This window comes from Choristoneura fumiferana, chromosome 18 (genome assembly GCF_025370935.1).
Source record: "Choristoneura fumiferana chromosome 18, NRCan_CFum_1, whole genome shotgun sequence".
Classification (NCBI taxonomy): domain Eukaryota; kingdom Metazoa; phylum Arthropoda; class Insecta; order Lepidoptera; family Tortricidae; genus Choristoneura; species Choristoneura fumiferana.
Genome location: NC_133489.1, coordinates 5,497,443 through 5,516,456, shown reverse-complemented (window position 1 = coordinate 5,516,456; position 19,014 = coordinate 5,497,443). Strand labels below are relative to the sequence as shown.

Genomic DNA, 19,014 nt, shown 5'->3' with positions numbered 1-19,014 from the left:
AAGTGGCCTACACTCATAAAAAACATAAATCCGCCACTGCCCAGGGTGGAACATTTTAATAATCAATTTCACTATGATTTCCTTGACAAAAGTATGAGATGTCAACATAACATTCGTAGCGCAAAGGTTCCACCCTGGGTTATGGTTCAGTTTGTTCGACTATACCTTACCTGATCATCAGGTACATAGAAGTAGGCAATATAATAAATGTCTGACGGTTTGTGTAATTAGTAATTAAATTTATTGCATTGGAATTTATTTGTAAGGTTCCTTAACTCAAAAGGAAAAAGAACTCTAATTAACTTTGTTGTCCGTCTGTCTTCTAAGACCATTTTTTTGAGGAGCACGTAGGACTCGAAATTAAAACACGCGAGCATGAAAGTATATTTTCATACCAAAATCTTGACCCTTTGGGTACTATCTGTTGACTTAGTATTATGAATTTTGGCAAAATAAAACCTCGTACATAACACAAGTAAAGGCGGTTGCTTAATTGTACGAAACCTTAATGTGCGAGTTCGAATCGCACTTGATCGTTTTTTTTTTTATGTTAATTTTACAATGCCCACATTATTTTGCACTTTAATTAGTTAAATTATTCAATTAAATGAATTACTCTTATAATAGCTCAGTTAAATTAAAACTTATGTACGATCGATTTCAATTATTTTAAATTACATTTATGCACAGCAAAAACAAAGGCTGACATGATGTTAACATATAATATAAAGATGATATTAAAATATTTACCATTAGAAGCACGTGTATCGTTATAAATGGCTATGCCGAGTTAAGAGCCACATTCCAGAGGTCCTTACTGCTACCTACACTAATTTTATAGACAGAGCTTGTCCTTTTCTGACCACTAAGCTCGTCCGAAAGGGAAGCAAGCATGAGTCATTTATATCTAAGGTTCCAGAAATAGTAGTGAATGCACTTCAAAAACATGTTAACGTATCGGCTTTTTTTATGATCTGCGAATTGTTATACAAGAGGTTGTATAAAGTACCTATTATTCCATAAGTTGAGACATTTTTATCGCTCTTTAAATTGGTTATTTTTTATGTAACACCATTGACATCTATAGACGTTATTTATCAGATTCGTATACAGCATTTTTATGTAATTTATCTACTAATTTTAACTTACCCTTCCATTGTTTACTTTTTATGTTAGCTGCCTGTTAGCTGCTGAATGAAGACACCGCTTTACGAGAAATATCCCACAGACACAAAATAACAACCCTCCAGAAGTTCTTGTTAGTCAGCCTTCCAAAGGTAGCCATTCACTTTGAACCCTTCCATCCTGACTTCAAGCGTGGCTCAATTAGAGCTCCTCTAGGTAGGTATGCAGTATGCAGAGTCAACTGTTCCGCTTCTAAACTCCCTTCAGACCCAGTATACTTTGTAAGTCTCTGCAGTCAACAAGATAGCCCGTTCATGAAGCCGTTAACAATTTCGTTAAAGTAAACGAAATGTATACACGAAAAATGAACAAACATTAGATATCCATTAATATCCAATGGTGATTATCCTCCTGACTTTATCCAAGGCGGATTTATCATTATTGTAAATTCCAAAAGTAGTCTTGTAACAAACCTTGTTGCCTCGCTAAGTTGCACTAATCATTGCACTAACTGACCAACTTTCTGTTACAGGTACTACAACCGTTTGCGACGTACACCGTGAGTCATTCGCTGATAATAATGACGTTTCGAGACGAATTCTAAACGCTTGTTTTAAACACGCAGACTTTTCAAAGGCAATGCAATGTTTTATACAAAAAAATATGGAGATGTCGTGAAGAATTGATACTCATTGGCAAATTCACCGTGAAAATTAGATGAGTACTTATGTATAGCTTAAAAAACCTACATATCTTGATCTCAATAACACATTCAACTCAGGTTTAGCTCTTTAATATTAAAGCGCTTGAGAAAACCTCAAGCCTGTATGTCTTAAAGGCTTTTGTCCTGGTAATTTTACATCGCCACGGTCAATCTGATACAAAAATACAGTGGCTGTATCAGTTCACGTGATCTGCGGATATGGAAAATTAAAGCATCAATCAACTACTACTTTTTACCTTGCTACTCCAAAATTGTTTTCTGCATAAAAGTATGTATGCGCCACATGCGGACTAGCAAAGTAAATATGTAGTTGTATTTCATTGTCATTGACGCAGAATAATTAAATCATCTACTTGCACGTGATTTGCACAGCAAATTACGAAGTTTTTAGTTCAGCGTTCAGTCTCATACATATTTCACAAACCTTCGCGGTTTTCACGAAAGTTTGCGACGGCCGTGGTGACGATACCACGCCGCGCAGTCTGGTCACGGTCACGGTCATCACAACCGAAACATTTGTATTAAACATACTGCCTAGCCTACAGGTTCAAACGTACCTTCCACTGCAAGCGGAGCGGGCTCTGTACGGAGCCCATTTAATTCGCAATGTTGAACTGTATAAATGTGATTCCACTGGATAAGAATAATTGTTACTATGGTCTGTTTAGTCTGTTACCTTTGTTTCCACTCATTACACTTTTTTAATGGAAGGCAGACTTTACCTCTCTGAAACCTAATGATACTTAATATCATAATAAATTCGATGGCAGACATCAATTGAGAAAAGTACACAGTGATACACACGATTAAATTTGCCGATTCAAAACGACTCTTTTTGCCAGTGAGATCAATTCTATACGATTTTTGTGACGTCCAGTCGCCAACGTCACACTGATAGCAAAAGTTACGTGTATTTCATGGATTCGTGTACGCCATTATGTTTACTTCGTAGGAATTTGCCGTTGTTTCACGGCTCCGTCTCGAGGCGTCATTTCGCTTCACCTTGTCGAATTAACGTGTAGACTCGACGTCAATACAGCGAGATTCTCTTTCGTTTACTGCAAAAAATCATTGGCGTAAGCGAGACGAAAGATTTTCTCGCTGTCGATTTCTTCAATCACTGTAACTCATAAAATTTTTAGTGACTTAATAACCAACTAGAAAGCGGCAATAACGATTTTTGCAGATATTTTAAGAAGCATTAGCGATAGCGTAGCGTCACATTAGTGTAGGTGACTAGGCATAGGCTAGAAATTAGAATTTAATTTCTCATCAAGCGAAAGGCCATTTACCTAAGTAATTAAAAATTTCTAAAGCCATACAAGGCACGCAGCGTACAATGAAAATTAATTCCAGTTTCAGAGTGCCTTCCTCTGATGAGGTTTAGAGCTTCTTAAAATCTTTGCTAAAATCTGCCTTAGGTTAGGTTGTTCTTTTCTTTTTAGATTTTTTTTTTTACTAATGGCCTAATAGTCCTACGGCAAATTCAGCAGGTTTTGCTACTAATATCTGCTTCGTTCACTCATCCATTGAGTGTGAATGGCTGACGCCGGGAGAAAGCAGCATTGTGTCCAGGGGGTTATGAAGTTCATCGTTGCGTTGAAAGGATGGCAAGGATAACATTTTTTTTATTAGTCCTAAATTAAATTCATTGTAATGGAGTTAGGCTGCTAAGGGGGCAGTAAGACATTCAAAGTAAACAACTCCTTTACTTTACCTTAAGATTTAATGTTTTCCACGCCCTTAGTGCACTAAATCTAAGACATGTAAGACTAAAAACACGTAGCATATCGTCACTACTTTGAAAAAAATGTCAACAAAATTTAACCTTGACATTAATGTTCATAAGGTCCACTCAGAAAAATTATCTACTTTGAGATACGAGTTTTTTTTTAAAGTAGTGACGATATGTAAAAAAAATTAAGTACCTACCTAATTCATTAATGTGCGACCTGTAATTGTCGTCTCGAAGTGAATGGCTTTATACATTGTATGACCTAATTATTCAAACCCTCGTGTACTTATTGCTCTAAGGATTTAAATTATCCGGCTGTGCATTGTTGTCGTTTATTCCGGGTCGCCACATACGAGGGCGTACACTAACCGCAATTCCTTCGGATCATTACTTTTCAATCTTTTCATTACTTTTTTCTTGTAACATTTACTGATTTCATAATGTGAATAATATTAAAACGTCTGAACTGATCTTCATATAGAAAGGATAATCTCTGACACATACCTACTTATCGAATAAAAATAGAACAATTGAAATCGGTTTACTGGCGGCGAAGATATCGACGGACATGGGTAGTAATATTATAGTCGACTTAGAAATTCAATTTTACCACCCACTCGTTCAATGACAGTTGTTTTTCTTAAAACGCTAAAGGCTTTTTTCATTGCCAAATCAATGTGGCAATCAGCCTTATAGATTTTATTCTTATGTCAGAAAAATGTCATAGAAAATGGTAATGCTGCTTAATTAACGACTATACATGTGGTGAAAAAAAAGATAGTTTTCTGCTAACAGTACGATGTGACACGTAAATGCCAAATAACAGAATAAGAGTAAGGTGTAAAATCGATGTAACTTCAAGAAGCCTTCTTTATAATAAGAAGATTATTTACCTTTTTAAACACTGGCGATGTTCCTGATTAGCACTCGACTCGCGTGGGTACTACGGCCCAAGCCCTCTCATCCTAAGAGGAGGCCTGTGCCCTGCATTGAGACGCATATAGACGGGGATGTGAAAAATCTGACGTGAAATGGGATCCTGAATCAGACAACTAGTTACATATTCCAAACCCGTACTTCGGATTTAACATATAAATAGCTAGTTATGAAGTACGACCGCTTGTGTCAAGGCAATTAATTCCAGCTTAATTACATTCCTTGGAAATTGCGAGAAAAATGACGCTTTTCGTATGCCCAATGTAAATTTGATTTGTTAGTCATCTGCTATCTGTTATGGCAGCAACGAGCAACACATTTCGCTTTTATTTTTATGGTTGCACTCAGTGCATCTCTTTCTTTCTCGCAGATCGACAATCAAAGCTGTTGCGGAGTTTAATGTCACCGTTATCTTTGTCTTCCAGAAGGATTAGTCCTCAATCTGGAGGAATTGTGATGTCATAGTGACCTGAGACTTTATTGTTTAACGCATTGGGAATCGCAATCGTTTCCGCCACTTCATTCTGTCATAAGGCATAGTAAAGTCTGTCCACGATAAAATTTGGTCATGCATGATCTGGTGTATCTTTGTAAGGAATGCTAATTTTCAAGCAGAACTTTTAACTTCCGACGCAAAAAGAGGGGTGTTTTAGAGGGGGGTAGGGGTGAAGTTTGACCGCTATGTGTGTCTGTGTGTTTCTGTCTGTGGCTCCGTAGCTCTTAAACGGGCGGACCGATTTGAATGCGGTTTTTTTTATTTGAAAGCAGGTTTTCTAGCGATGTTTCTTAGACATGTTTCATCAAAATCGGTACAGCCTTTTTTTTTATTCGACTTGATAGCAAACGAGCAAGTGGGTCTCCTGTTGGTAAGAGATCACCACCACCCATAAACATCTGCAACACCACGGGTATTGCAGATGTGTTGCCAACCTAGAGGCCTAAGATGGAATACCTCAAGGGCCAGTAATTTCAACGGCTGTCTTACTCTCCACGACGAAACACAACTGTGCAAGCAGCAATATTTATTTTTTAAATTGTTCAATCCACTTTATTTATAGCTTATTACATTGTCTTTTCACAACAGCAAACATTTTTAGAATTGACTTCAGATTGAGGTCATTTGGATGTGTTTTAGTTTTGGTGAATTTGCCTTTTTGACAGAAAAATGCCTCCCATATAAACAATACTACTTTTGGTGCTTACATTTTAAAAGTTTTCCCGACTCCCCCAAGTAGAAAACAGTTGCATCATGATTATTTTATGAAAGATGTCCTAATGAGCGTAAAACAGCTTATGAAAATATAAATACAATTGTGGCATTGGAGTTGGAAACGACTGAAGATTATCATTATCAAAAAACGCCGTACAAAGCAATTTAAGCACAGTGAAATACATTAAGCTAAAATTGACAGACGCTCTAGCATTTTATTATGATTGTATTTTCGTTATGTAGTTTCAATAACCACTAATTACTTTAAAAAAGTGCTGCTTGAAAATTAGCATTCATTACAAAGATACACCAGATCGTGCATGACCAGATTTTATCGTGGACAGACTTTATGTGGATAGAAACAATAGAAAGAGAAGGTGAATGCTATCGCGCGCGTTTGACAACACGGAGCCCTTTTTATTTCTGTAGTACCATTGGATAATACCAATAATATGTACCATCAATTGTACTAGACACATGTTCTTTTTAGTACCATTGTCCGATAATATTAACAATCATAGTTTATGCTATGATTATTATTAGCAATCCACCCCTTTATTACAATACAATACAGACTCTTTATTGTACACCAGACATAGTAAGCGATACAGAAAACAGATACACAGATAAAAAAAATTACAAGGTGAGCAATAGGCACTTCTTTATTGCTGTAGTACAGCCGAGTTCTAAATCTTTTAAGCAAAAGTTTGATCAAAAATATGTGAAACCGACTCTATTGTCAAGGCGTAGAAGCGTGTTCGAATATTTTGCTCAGAAGTTTATAAACTTATTGTACCATTGGATATACCATGAATAGAACTAGTGACACACTTATATATCGCCAGTTCTATCGATGGTACTAGAGACACGTTGTTTTTAGTACCATTGTTCGATAATATTAACAGCACTGCTGACACATTGTTGTTTTCAAGCACCATTAGGAAAAATACTGGCCACTTTATTTCCGATATTATCATAGTCTATCTATGCTATGATTATTATATACCTACTCAGCAGCTCAAAATTTGGCCCACCCTCATACAAAATTACCTATTTACTGCATACATTTGAGGGCCAGATTTTTTGCCGCTAAGCTCTGTAGGTATATGAAAAGCAATCCACTTCCAGATAGGTAAGTATTACTAGTAGGCATTGTGAAATAAATATGAATTGGAAATCGTAATTGTTTTCACCACTTCATTCTACCATAAGGCATAGTTGTGGATAGAAAGAGATGGTGAATGCAATCGCGAGCGCCCGCACGTTAGACAAAGACAATACGGCCTTGTTCAATAACTTGTCTATCTATGATTGAAAAAGGAGACTGATCCAATTATTCAATGAACGCTTACTATAGTATTAAAAAAACACCAATTTACACATTCTATTTATAATGAATGAGTAACTGAGTGAATTCCAGTAGATGGCGCTGAACACAGCGCCATCTAGTGTCGAGTAGCGGTATTATTTCCATTTGCGTGTAAGTGTATCAAGCGGTTTCGTTATTTGTATTTAATACTACACGTAAATAAATGAATAGTATGTTACGGTTATTTTACACTGAAAATGAATTTGACAATGAACGTGATTAAATGGAAAATATTTACTGCCCGAACCTATATCTACATTACGGCGAGTTAGGCAAGAGCCCGGATAGCTCAGTCGGTAGAGCATTGGACTTTTAATCCAAGGGTCCAGGGTTCAAGTCCCTGTTCGGGCGGCTCTTTTTATGTTTTTATTTTTCTGTAATAGGTAAAATGTATTAAAATCAAGGTCGAAAAATGAGTAAATACGTCATAACATTAAAAAACATGAAAAAGATTTTTTTTTTAATATTCCTATTTTTTTATTTAGAAGTCTGTTATTGGATCAGTCAATTTTGTCAGACCACGCATCCTTGCCTTCCTTACTAATATTATACGTAAATGCGAAAGTAACTGTCTATTACCTTTCCACGCTTAAACCGCTGAACCGATTATAATGAAATTTGGTATGGAGGGAGATGTATGTAGTTTGAGACCCTGGGAACGACATAAGATAATTTTATTCTCTAATTTTTAATAAATAGGTACTTCCCGTGGGCATAAGTTAGTACAGAATAGCTCTACATAAGCGAAATCTAATGATTGAATGATAATAAAATAACCCCTGTGATAGGCTCGCTCGCTAACAAAAAAGAGCTTAGATACATACCTTAAAAGTCCGTTGACGATTTGGGTGCCAAAATAATGCCCTCAGCTAAAAGGCGCTATCTCAAAAAAAACACGAGTTATTTAAACCATGTGACGCAGAATGTCTTAAGCTACCCTACAGAGTAACCCTAACTCGTGTTTTTTTTTAGATAGCGCCTTTTGGTTTAGGAGGGCAAAATATTAATTTGGGTAAATCATTGATTTAAAAAAAAAAGATCATTTTGAAAATTGCTATTGCTTATTACAGCAATGAGAAACAAAAAATGTGATTTCTTTTATCTTGTACCTAATTAATGTCAATAACTTATTAAATAAATAAAACAGCCGCTAAATTCAGAAAACAAGGAAACTTTATGACGGTCCTCGTTGTATAAATAAAATTCAAAGCGAAATTATATAGGTAAGTAGGGTAAAAAATCAATCTCCCCGTTTCATAGCTTGCTTTTATTTTTCTTTTGTTAGGTATTGTTGCGGTACGTACACAAGTCCTTTTTAAACATTATCAAATTGTCAAAATCTATAGATAGGAGGTATTATTATCAAAAGATTCTGTTACAGTGCTACAAGCCCAATCTCATCTTCATATTTAGAAATTATAAATTAGCTGTTGTTTGGCCTGCCGACGCTCGCTATGTTTTATTATATTTATTCCATTTTGCTTTATCTTACATTGTTTAAATTATATTTGTACGCGAATTATTTGCTACTAAACAAGATTTATTGTGTTTCAGCGCCACCTAGTGTTATACTAACGTATCGTTATATCACTGAAGTCTCTAACATTCTGACTGGGTCACACGACACGCTGGGTCGTCAGTTACTGTTTAGCGAACTTACACGTTACCACGCTTAACACTAGATGGCGTAAGTTGTAGTGTTTAGTTGAGTTGTATACTTAGTTAAACAGATGGCGCTAGTTCATCCATATCACACGCACACAACACGCAGTCTGAACACTTAAATTGGATAAATGTATAATAATTAAGTATCTTTCAAAATATATAGACTTCAAATTTGCATTTATATGAGGTTAGTGTTAATTGTTGCCAGCTTGAACCTGTTCTGAAACTGAGCGTATGCGTTGCGTACGTTATATTGTAAGAAATGTCTCCGCTTAAAAAATAATGTGACGACGACGCAGGGATTTTAATAAATAAAATAAGTTCTTTTGTATCAATATACTCAGTATCCTGTTCTATAGCCTCAGTCTCCTGGACCCATATTTTCTTGAATGGTTATACATTTGGTATATTTTATTTTTTTGACTGGCCCGTTTGGAATCAGTCAAAGAAAGACCTAAGCTTGACGTCAAGCTACTTTCTGACCTTAGATGCCAAAAAAATGTGTCAAAAATCACTTCATTTTCGTCCCTCCTGAGTAGAACCACCCATCTGCTTTATTGCAGTTTGTTAAAGAAACTATCAAGAAACAAACTCACCTTATTTTTATTTTTAATAATTTAACGTTTATTTATACAGCTGACAGCTCTTAAAATTTACAGGTAGTAAAATTATCCACAAATCCAATCATAATTTAATTGAAACTAAAAGAATTGTAGTTGAATACAGTAGGATTTTCTAGTTCACTTACAACCTAAAATACAAGAAACTTGTTACTTTAAGTAATCGTTATTTTAATAATGATACTTTTGCCGTCACAATTTATATGTGTTTTGAATTAGCTATGACGTATTTTCAAATTGATCATGAACCACACTTGTTTACACATTTTCTAACAGGTCGTGACACTAACTCTCTTGGGGTTTTCTTTGCCACGTGTTTGTAACTGAAGTGCGAGTATTGTTTGACTTTTTTTTTTTAAGTTCATGACATTGGAAATCCCACAGCGCACGTTTTAAATTCACAATGCAAAGTCCTCGTAGGTTTTACCACGCTCAATACTTTTTTTTCTGCCATTTATTGCCGCTGTAATTTCTTCTGTTAAATCTGTCGTATACATGTGACTTCAATAGTGTCCTATGTTGGTTTTTTTTTGTGTACCCAAAATTTACCTTTACTGGCAAAGCTTGGGGTAAAGTTTTGGCCAGCATAAAAATTAACCACCATTGGTGTATTCTGAGAATCACGACCTTACCGCAAACCGCAATGCGACGGTCTTTTGTAAATTCATCGATATGAAAGCGTTGATGATGGATTACAACTTTCAATCGGGTGAAATGTATTGCCAAAGTCCTTACCTTTAGCTTAAAAAACAAATGCGTTTTTTATTTATTTATTATTCGACTGGATGGCAAACGAGTAAGTGGGTCTCCTGATGGTAAGAGATCACCACCGCCCATAAACATCTGCAGGGGTATTGCAGACGCGTTGCCAACCTAGAGGCTTAAGATGGGAAACCTCACGTGCCAGGAATTTCACCGGCGTGAAATGGCTCTTAATTTCGGGTAAAACTATTCTGGTTTAATAATTACAATATTTACTACGAGTATAATGTGACCTTTACCTACAACTCGCCTAAATTATAAACAGTGGCGAGTGTTTCAACAATCCTAGTATGCGATGGTACATTACAATTTAGGTAGCTCTGAAATATACAATTAAAACGAATTTATTTTAGGAAAATTGCCAACATTTTAGGTATTTCGCATATGTTATCACCGGGGTGCGAAGTGGTATTTCCTTTACTTAGTTATCTGCTAGGGAATTATTAGCTACATACGTGCATGCATACGTTTATCACTTGTGATACAAATTATTGCAGAAATGTCCTCGTAAACTAGTGAACTCCTGACTTGTTAATATTTTCTTCTGTACGTTTATACCTCTGATTTTTTGTCATACATTAACGCATTCACCGCCGACAAAGCGTTGCGTGTTCGTGACTTGCATCCAGTGCCGCTGCTTTTGAACGCACGTTCGTTTGCGGCATATAAGTATGAAGAAGTTTTTAGTTTGACGGTTACGGATAATATTAATATATTCATAACAAGTTTATTCCCGAGTTTTCGCACCCGTGGAAGAATAAAAAATGCCTCATTTTGAAATAATCTTAGTTCCCTGTCCCCCTATCCCACAGGAAGTTTTTCCCTGCAAATTTCACGTTGACAAACACAATTGTGTCTTCTGCTAAATTTCAAGTCTCTAGCTCCAGTAGTTTTTATAAGTTATACTTATATGTACAGTGACTGCCATTCATTCATGGTGTAGTCATTCATTAACTAATATTTATTCGATTGCTGTTCTTTACTAACGCTGACATTTGCACATCGTTAACTGGAAGGGTCAAAGTCCGATCTGCGTAGGTCACCAGCTCTGCTATAGTTCATCTGCCGGGAATAACCTCTGAAGTTCAGACCTAACAGACTAACTTTAAGGCTTGAGAGTTTTTTTTTGGTAAATATTTCAGTAGGGGTTTTGCGGCTGCAAATTTGTTTGAATAAGTTGGGAGATGCGATTTTAAAATCATTGCAAACTTATTATGAGACTTTGTTATACTCTTGAATATGGATTTGCTTGCCTGGATTATTCATTAGGTCTGGCAGTTGAATTGAAATTCCGTGATTTTATTACATTCCCGCAGAAATTCCCATCGTGGTCTTCATTTACGTTAGAAAACCAATCCTGAAAAATTTCATGTCCCTTGAGAGTCTTGAGACTCTATCATTGCTGTTTTCTCTTTGTAACAATAAAACTAAACTTTATCGGCTTAAAGTTTCGTCACAAGCTATAACAAGTTATTGGCGCCCCGTTGTGCGTTTCGCGTTAACTGGTACACACCGATGCGATGCGTATACGCACATTGCATAAATACATGCAACAATATTATACACGTCTTTACAAGTTTGAACTGCATTCTTGGATCAATAAACGTTAAATTCAATTTAAATAATTGTGTAGGTGCTGTACAAAATGCGTCACACAAGGTGATTACTAAAACATAAAGAGGTGAACTTTGTGTGTTTGTTTGCGATAATCTCTGGAACTACTGAACCTATTTATATGTCAAATTATTTCACAAACAGAAAGCTACACTATTCCAGATTAATATAGCATTAATTTTATATACTTATATTATAATAGCTAGTTAGGTTTTACAATTACCTACTAAATAATAATTGCGGATTTTTTGGAAATACTACTGAGGCCTTATTTAGGTTGAGCTAGTTTTCGAATAGGGCGGCCCGCTCACTGAAAAGAATGATTTGCTAACAATAACAAAAAAAAAATGTTGCTTGTAACATAGTCTTAACTTGAGTTACAACAATAAGACCTACTAGTAGCTAAAAGTTAGGTGATGTCTTACAAAATCAGTTTTAGCAATATTAGCAATGCTACATACTAATCCTAACCAGCCAGCTATCCTTTTTTTTTTCAATTCATCTCTTTCCGTGCGTGTCATAAAAGATATGAGAGTGGGCGCTCTTTATTGCCAAGTACGAACTTCAAACTCCGAACGTAAACGTGAAAAGCATGAACGTTCGCTACCAATCCTCAGCAGACGACCACAACCACTCTTACAAAAGTGTAGCGCCTTGGAAGAAGAAGTACTTTTGAATTGTATCAATTTACTACTAAATAATTGGTCACTGGCAATTCCTGTCAATTTTCATCAAACATATTCATAGCCCATTGATAAAACCAAACGCTGCATTATGGTAACTCAAATCACTTACCTTTAAGTAACCCTAAAAGCTAGGTATTAAGGCCAGGTGTGCAAATACCCGCATTGCGTGTTTCCCAATTTAATAGCGGCAATTTGCTTTATGGCATCGATTCAACTTTATCTTGAACTATGCCTTATGCTGAAGGGAGCGATTAACTGGGGAAGGCTAAACATGTTCGGGTTTTGTCGGCGACATGAGGCATCTATCCCTGTCTACCCAGTTGGCGTGTGCGTAAGGGACGGATGCATTGTGTGAAAATTAAACTTCAGGTAACGCCGAAGTGGTGTAGTGTACTTACATATTTTGTATACAGTCGTATACTGAATCGCACACAGGGTAAACCTTTTCAATCAATTTCATAATGATTTCTTTGCCCGATGTGTGGAGAGTCAAACAAATGAAAACGAAACCTGCGAAACGATTTTGTTTTTTCGATTGTATCTAGTTAACTAGCATTAGTACAGCTACTGTGTATTTATGATGCTCACCATTTGGCTAATCCTTCATGCTCACGTTCATACACAGAACGTTATTTAGTGTCAGATCTATAATTTTTAATGCTCTTTTTGTTGTAGGTCACCTCATGAAATGACACGAGTTGTTTGTGCTAGTGAGCAAAAAATTTATCGGATGATCGGACATTTGTTATTCTGTAATCGATTCTTTAATCATCACATTTTTTTTTCATCAAGCTTTAGCCCAACTCCTAACGAGCATGTTAGTACAAAGAGTTTTTCCTTAATAATAGTGCTCACGTCCGCAATGAATTTAGTTTTATTGTGTAAAAAAAGCAACCGTACGAGTACCTACGTACATCAATCCGTAGGAGACCGACTATATTTATCGTAGACGTTTAGAATTATGAAAATTACTTGTGTTGAACGGCCTGTAATTTATAGGAAAACGTTCGAGTATGGAATTGCAGTGTGTTATGTTAGAATTACGCTTCCTTGCTTGCCTGGAGGGCTGACGTTTTATCAGATTTCTTAACAAGTTGAATTTTTTGCAGTGCTGATTTTAGGTAGATAAGGTAGGACAACAAATTTACTTGGGATCGCCCCCAATAAAAAAAGTATAAATAAGGTTTCCATATGTCCCTACTCAGATAAGAAAATACGACACGGAATTCTAAGATAAGAATATCAAGCTCGGCTTGATACCTAGGTTTATTTCAATACATTACTTTGCATAAATTTAAACTGACTTCCCGTGTACAATATTTTAGTAAACTTCGACCTTTTTGTACCAATTTATAAATTAAAACATATCAGTGTTTACAAACTGCAAGAGGGAATCAAAAGTGGAATCTCAAATTGAAACACGGCCCTGTTTCCGCTGCTTCGGTGCCGCCACGACGTTTTCTATTCCTGTAACTTTAATGGCTTTCCAGTCATTTATTCATTCCGAATGTGATTCTTAAATCAAAGAGGTTTAATTTGATTTTTATGTCCTATTATTTATTTTCAGTTGTTTTGTTACGACACAAAGCACTTCTAACAAACGAGATAAATAGTACATTTAAAACGACTTTTACGCACTTGTTACTCATTAAGCTTGTTAGTAATTAAATTATCAAGACTATCTCGTAAAACCGTACTAAAAAGTGAAATCGTACCTTATAATCACTGTTCTTGGTTTAATTACATATTTATTGCAATTCATAAACAAGTATTAGATAGAAGCATTGTTGAAAGCATAAAAATTCAATTGGAAAACCACGTTGAATTTGAATTGCGTAAAGTCCTTATCTATTTCCACGAGACCAGTGAAAGTAAATTGGTTTTACCTCGGAATTGCTTTCATTGACTTCTTGTTTTCTCTCCGTTTGCCTAGTTTGCGAGTAAATTCATTATATTAAACATGGATTCGGCCAATTTAGATTTGCTCATCTTCTTCTTTGATTCTTCCTAGTTCTGCCAAGTATACGATAATTGGTTTCATTTCATCGTGCAGTATACATCAAAACTTTTTTTATTACTAAATACACTGAGAATTACCATTTGTTTTTATATTACGCTGCACCTTGATAAGAATTCAGATGTACAGAAGCAAGTTAGTGTAACATTTACATAACTAAACAATTTACGTACGAAGGCTACCCCGGCTGCGGTTACGCTCAAGCATTTTATTAACATTTAAAATTGCAATGTAGCATCATACGAGTAGTTACGCGTTGTTGCGTGTCACAACTAAATAACTGTTGTCATTCCTGATTTATGCAAGGTTGCTGTGGGCAGTGATATTTGTAAGAAAATTTATTTGCAAGGAAAGTTTTTATGAGCACGTTACTTTTTGGAAAATAACTAACATATTTTTCGTTAAATCATATGTCGCTTTCTATAGCTATAAAATTTATTCATATATTGTTTATAATTTGTTTGATTAGGCACCACTTTTTTACAGGTTCTCTACTTAACGGTAGTAAATCATGAACAGCTTGATATTTATTAAAATATCATACTATGCACTGATTTCATATCTTCATTGTTGCATTCAAAACACAAAATAGAACCATATTTACAGAATCGTAATATTTATTCAGGTCACAGTGACTGAACTGATCATTGACAACTCCCTTTGTGTGGTATGGAAATTGCACAGAATAAATACCAAAGGCATTTGTGTAATGCTAGTGTTTGGCGTCATTGCGAGAGCACTAGGTACCAAATAAGTGCGGCTGCAGAGTGCTCAGACAATGCTTGCCGACTATTATTATTGGATACCTATGTCCTTAGCTCTTTCGCAAGATCTTTACTGCCTCTATTAATCTTAAGTCCTTCATGCACCTTTTTATCTTCACGTGCAACATTAAAGTTTAATCTTTTACCATCAAATATTTGCATCAGGCCTTACCCAACGTAACGGCTGTGCCCTGGTAAAGATAATGAAAGTAATTAGTTGTCACTACCTGTCTTGCTATGCCCTACATAGCATAACCTCAATAGACATCCGCCAAAGAAACTAGATGAATCATTTACTGTACCTCTACAATCAGATAATTGTTGGGCAATTAAGAGTTACATGTTCGTTTTTGTATATTGTTAATTTTACATCATTGAACCATCATTGTTATAGAATAATAGTGCATTTAAAATAGTAAAGTGTAAGACTACCTTTCTACATAGTATGTTTTGTTTTAAACGTACACGGCATTTATACCGTCTTACCACTTTCATATCTATCTAAATGCATCTCACATCGCTTCTGCAAACCCAGTACCTACCCAACTTCATGTCTCTCTCAATGTTGCTATAGTTGTTGTCTAAATATCGCTTACGTTTCTGCGCAACGTTAGCATTGATACCTTTTTAAACTATAAACCTATTTCTAGTTTGAAGTCCTCAAAGGGTCCAATCGAGGTCAAATCTGACACGATTAAAGCATGCTTTGTTCGCCTACATCGATGACGCCATATCATAGGGTAAACAACTCTGCCGGTTTTTTTTTATCCTTTGTTTGTTTTCTTTTATCGCTCAACTTCCCTGTAATATAATATATTATTCTATCAATAAGGAAATAGAAATGCAATGCATGCTAAAACTTTGAGATGGAACGCAGATGTGGACTTAGCATTAGGTCTTAGGTTTTACGGGATGACCGTAAAAGTGAAAATTTGGAATTGAAATAAAAAATACAAAAAGATTCCAAAAAACCAATCTTGATTTACGCCGTGTTTAAAGTAAATTCACTATTGTAATTATAATGTCTTATCCGTTCAATTACTTAAGTTTTATTCCAAATATAAGCAGATTCAGGAGTGAGGCAAGCAGTTGAAGCACATGATTTCACTATTGTTGATAGTGACTATGGGATCTCGCGCGTAAAGCGTCTTAGAGGCAACACATATGTCAGTTTGCTCCGTACTTGATAGTTAAGATCAAACACATAAAAAAACCTGATAATCTTTAAATCACGGAAAGCACTTGTTTTACTTCGCAGACATCTTGTTAATATTCGCATAACAGTATTAGCCGAATGCTAAACAGTTTAACCGTTATGCTGGCGACAGCCGCTTTGCAGGCAACTGCTAAATCTGTCGCCCGCTAAACATCTTACTTACATGTCCCCTTCATGTTGTGTTAGCTTACAAATCATTGTTTTTCATTTAATGGATCCAGCTATATTTTCTATTTATTGTGATCTTTGTCATTAAATTAAAATTTCTCAGGTTTGCTTGAAGTTCAAATATTTTTAATTGACTTTTTAATTTTCATTACATGTGTTGTTTTCAAAGTTCAGCTTCCTTATCAAAATGTTCCCTTTTTGCAATCAAACTCTTAGTACTGGTATTTTGCGAATTACTGGAAATAATTATTGCTACTTTACTACTTTACAAACAATTGAAACAAATATAACAAGGTTAGGGTCGAGCTGATTCTATTCAAGTTATTGTGCTCCTTATACTTAGACTGGTCATTATGTTGTCCTGATGTTGTTACGTCATATCCCTAATTAGAATTTCCACTTATGCTTCACTGACAAGGTTACGTTTTTTCATGGCTAAATACCGTTGCTGTTTTGGGGCTTCAGTGCAGTTAATGAACCAAGAACATTTACGAATTACATAACGTTATTTTCATTTCAACGAGTCGTGCTGGCATGTTTTATACCCTTGTTTTGATTGAAGAATATGTGAGGAGTTCTATGTATATTATATTCACATTTTAAGGATTATAATGACCTACACTAATTTCATTTGCTACTCCGCTAAAATCTGCTGCTTGCTGTTTGGCGGAGAAGCTATGTACCTAAATTAATAAAATAAAATAAATATGAGAACAGAAAAACCTGAATCAATCGATTATTTAAGGATTTTTAGTAAAGCATTGATATATTTCTAGTGGCTGTTATGGACAGTATAAAATAAAACGCTGTATTTTCTTATCGCTGTGTGCTGTTTAACGGATATGATCTCATATTTATGAGCCAGTAATATTAACTTGAATAAAAAGTGACTCTTAATTTTTTTGTATGTATGTGCTATTTCCAACCTTCATTTTTAAACTATATTTCCGTGTCGCAGTTTATTTTATTCCCGGAGTTATTTAGGATGACGGTCTCGCAAAACGTGCCACATCAACTAAATTTATCTGTCATATAAAACGCGTCTTTTTTGAAACCAACGCAAACTATTCCGATGGTTTCATGTGCTTCTACCAATTCAGTGATTGCATCGCTTGTTAAGTCGTGATCTCATTTATCACAAAAACTTCGAGTCGCCCTTACCCCTGACAATAATCAGTCAGCTCCGAGTCATTGACCTAACAAACTGAAAGCGCTTTGCCATAATGATGGCTCATCCATCAACACTGGTACCAGGAAGTTAGTAGAGAGTTCGACGGACGACCTTCGCCTATACCGAAGAATCGACCTTGGGGTGGAGACTCCCTTGCATATACCAAGATCTACCCCCATGTAATTTGATTCTTGGGTCGTTAGCCTACAAGCTTCCGCATTAGTTCAACGAACGACCTTCCAAGCCCATCAGGGTGTCACGTTATTAATCTCATTTGTGTTTAGTTACCGTGTAAGCATAAGCATGCTGAACGAAGGCTTAAAAATGTATTTTCGGAGCTAATGATTCTTGTTCGAACAATAAATACAGACTTGGTTTTTGTTAACAATGTTTCAAGCCTTGTTTTCAAAACAAAAATTCAAAATTCTTTGCAAAGCAGATGCTGTTTGTAAATACAAACTTCCTGAAATCACGATGCGGAGCTAGCTATGGAGTTAGAGTTTTCACTGGCCGAAAGCCACCATACACGTTTAGAATGAAACATTATCTGATCACTAACTCATTCATTTAGCGAGTCTTCGTTGTTTGTATTTGCGTTCGATTCGTCATAGTTTAATTTCGGACACAGTGGGTGGCGAGGAAGCTGCAACTTCATAATTTCATTGCCCACTTTATCTTTGCCTACTGTTTTATTTGTATCGCAACGACACATCATCACTTGCCTGACTCATTTGATTGAATTGTGAAGTTCATCAAATTCATCCACTACGGAGAAAATACTGAAATTATGTTATGATTCAAAGTGTGTGATTTTTAATATTTTTAGAAAATTCATAAATGCATTGCAAATGTTGTTCACTTAATAGGCGCGTGCAAGATTTGAAAACCAATGTATCTATCCGAGCGAAGATATCATGTATATAAATTAGCGTCACATATTTCCGAATTTCGATTCGCGCGTCATGACATGAAATATATTTAAAACGGGACTACTTCAAGGCTGTGGCCTGCTTTGCAAAATTCAGTTTCAAACAGTGGCACCGTCACCCTACTCGCCACGTTGTATGTACCTCTTTCAACGTAGGTAATGCAATAAAACACAAACAACGCATGTAAAACTCCACAGCAATCCTTATGGCGACACCGATTTAGTAAATTTAATGTGAACATGATGTATGTGGGTACGCGCTAACTGCCATTCTGTATCTTTGCCGTGGCGTCATATGTAAAGT

General features: G+C 35.8%; 1 protein-coding gene and 1 non-coding gene across 3 annotated transcripts in view; both read left to right on the top strand.

Annotated features, from left to right (window-relative positions):
- LOC141437778 (uncharacterized) overlaps nucleotides 1–19,014 on the top strand; it is a 166,531-nt gene that overhangs the window by 50,178 nt on the left and 97,339 nt on the right. The gene's annotated exons all lie outside the window — the stretch shown is intronic.
- TRNAK-UUU (transfer RNA lysine (anticodon UUU)) lies at nucleotides 7,378–7,450 on the top strand. Its single transcript has one exon. It is a non-coding gene; the product is annotated as a tRNA-Lys (tRNA).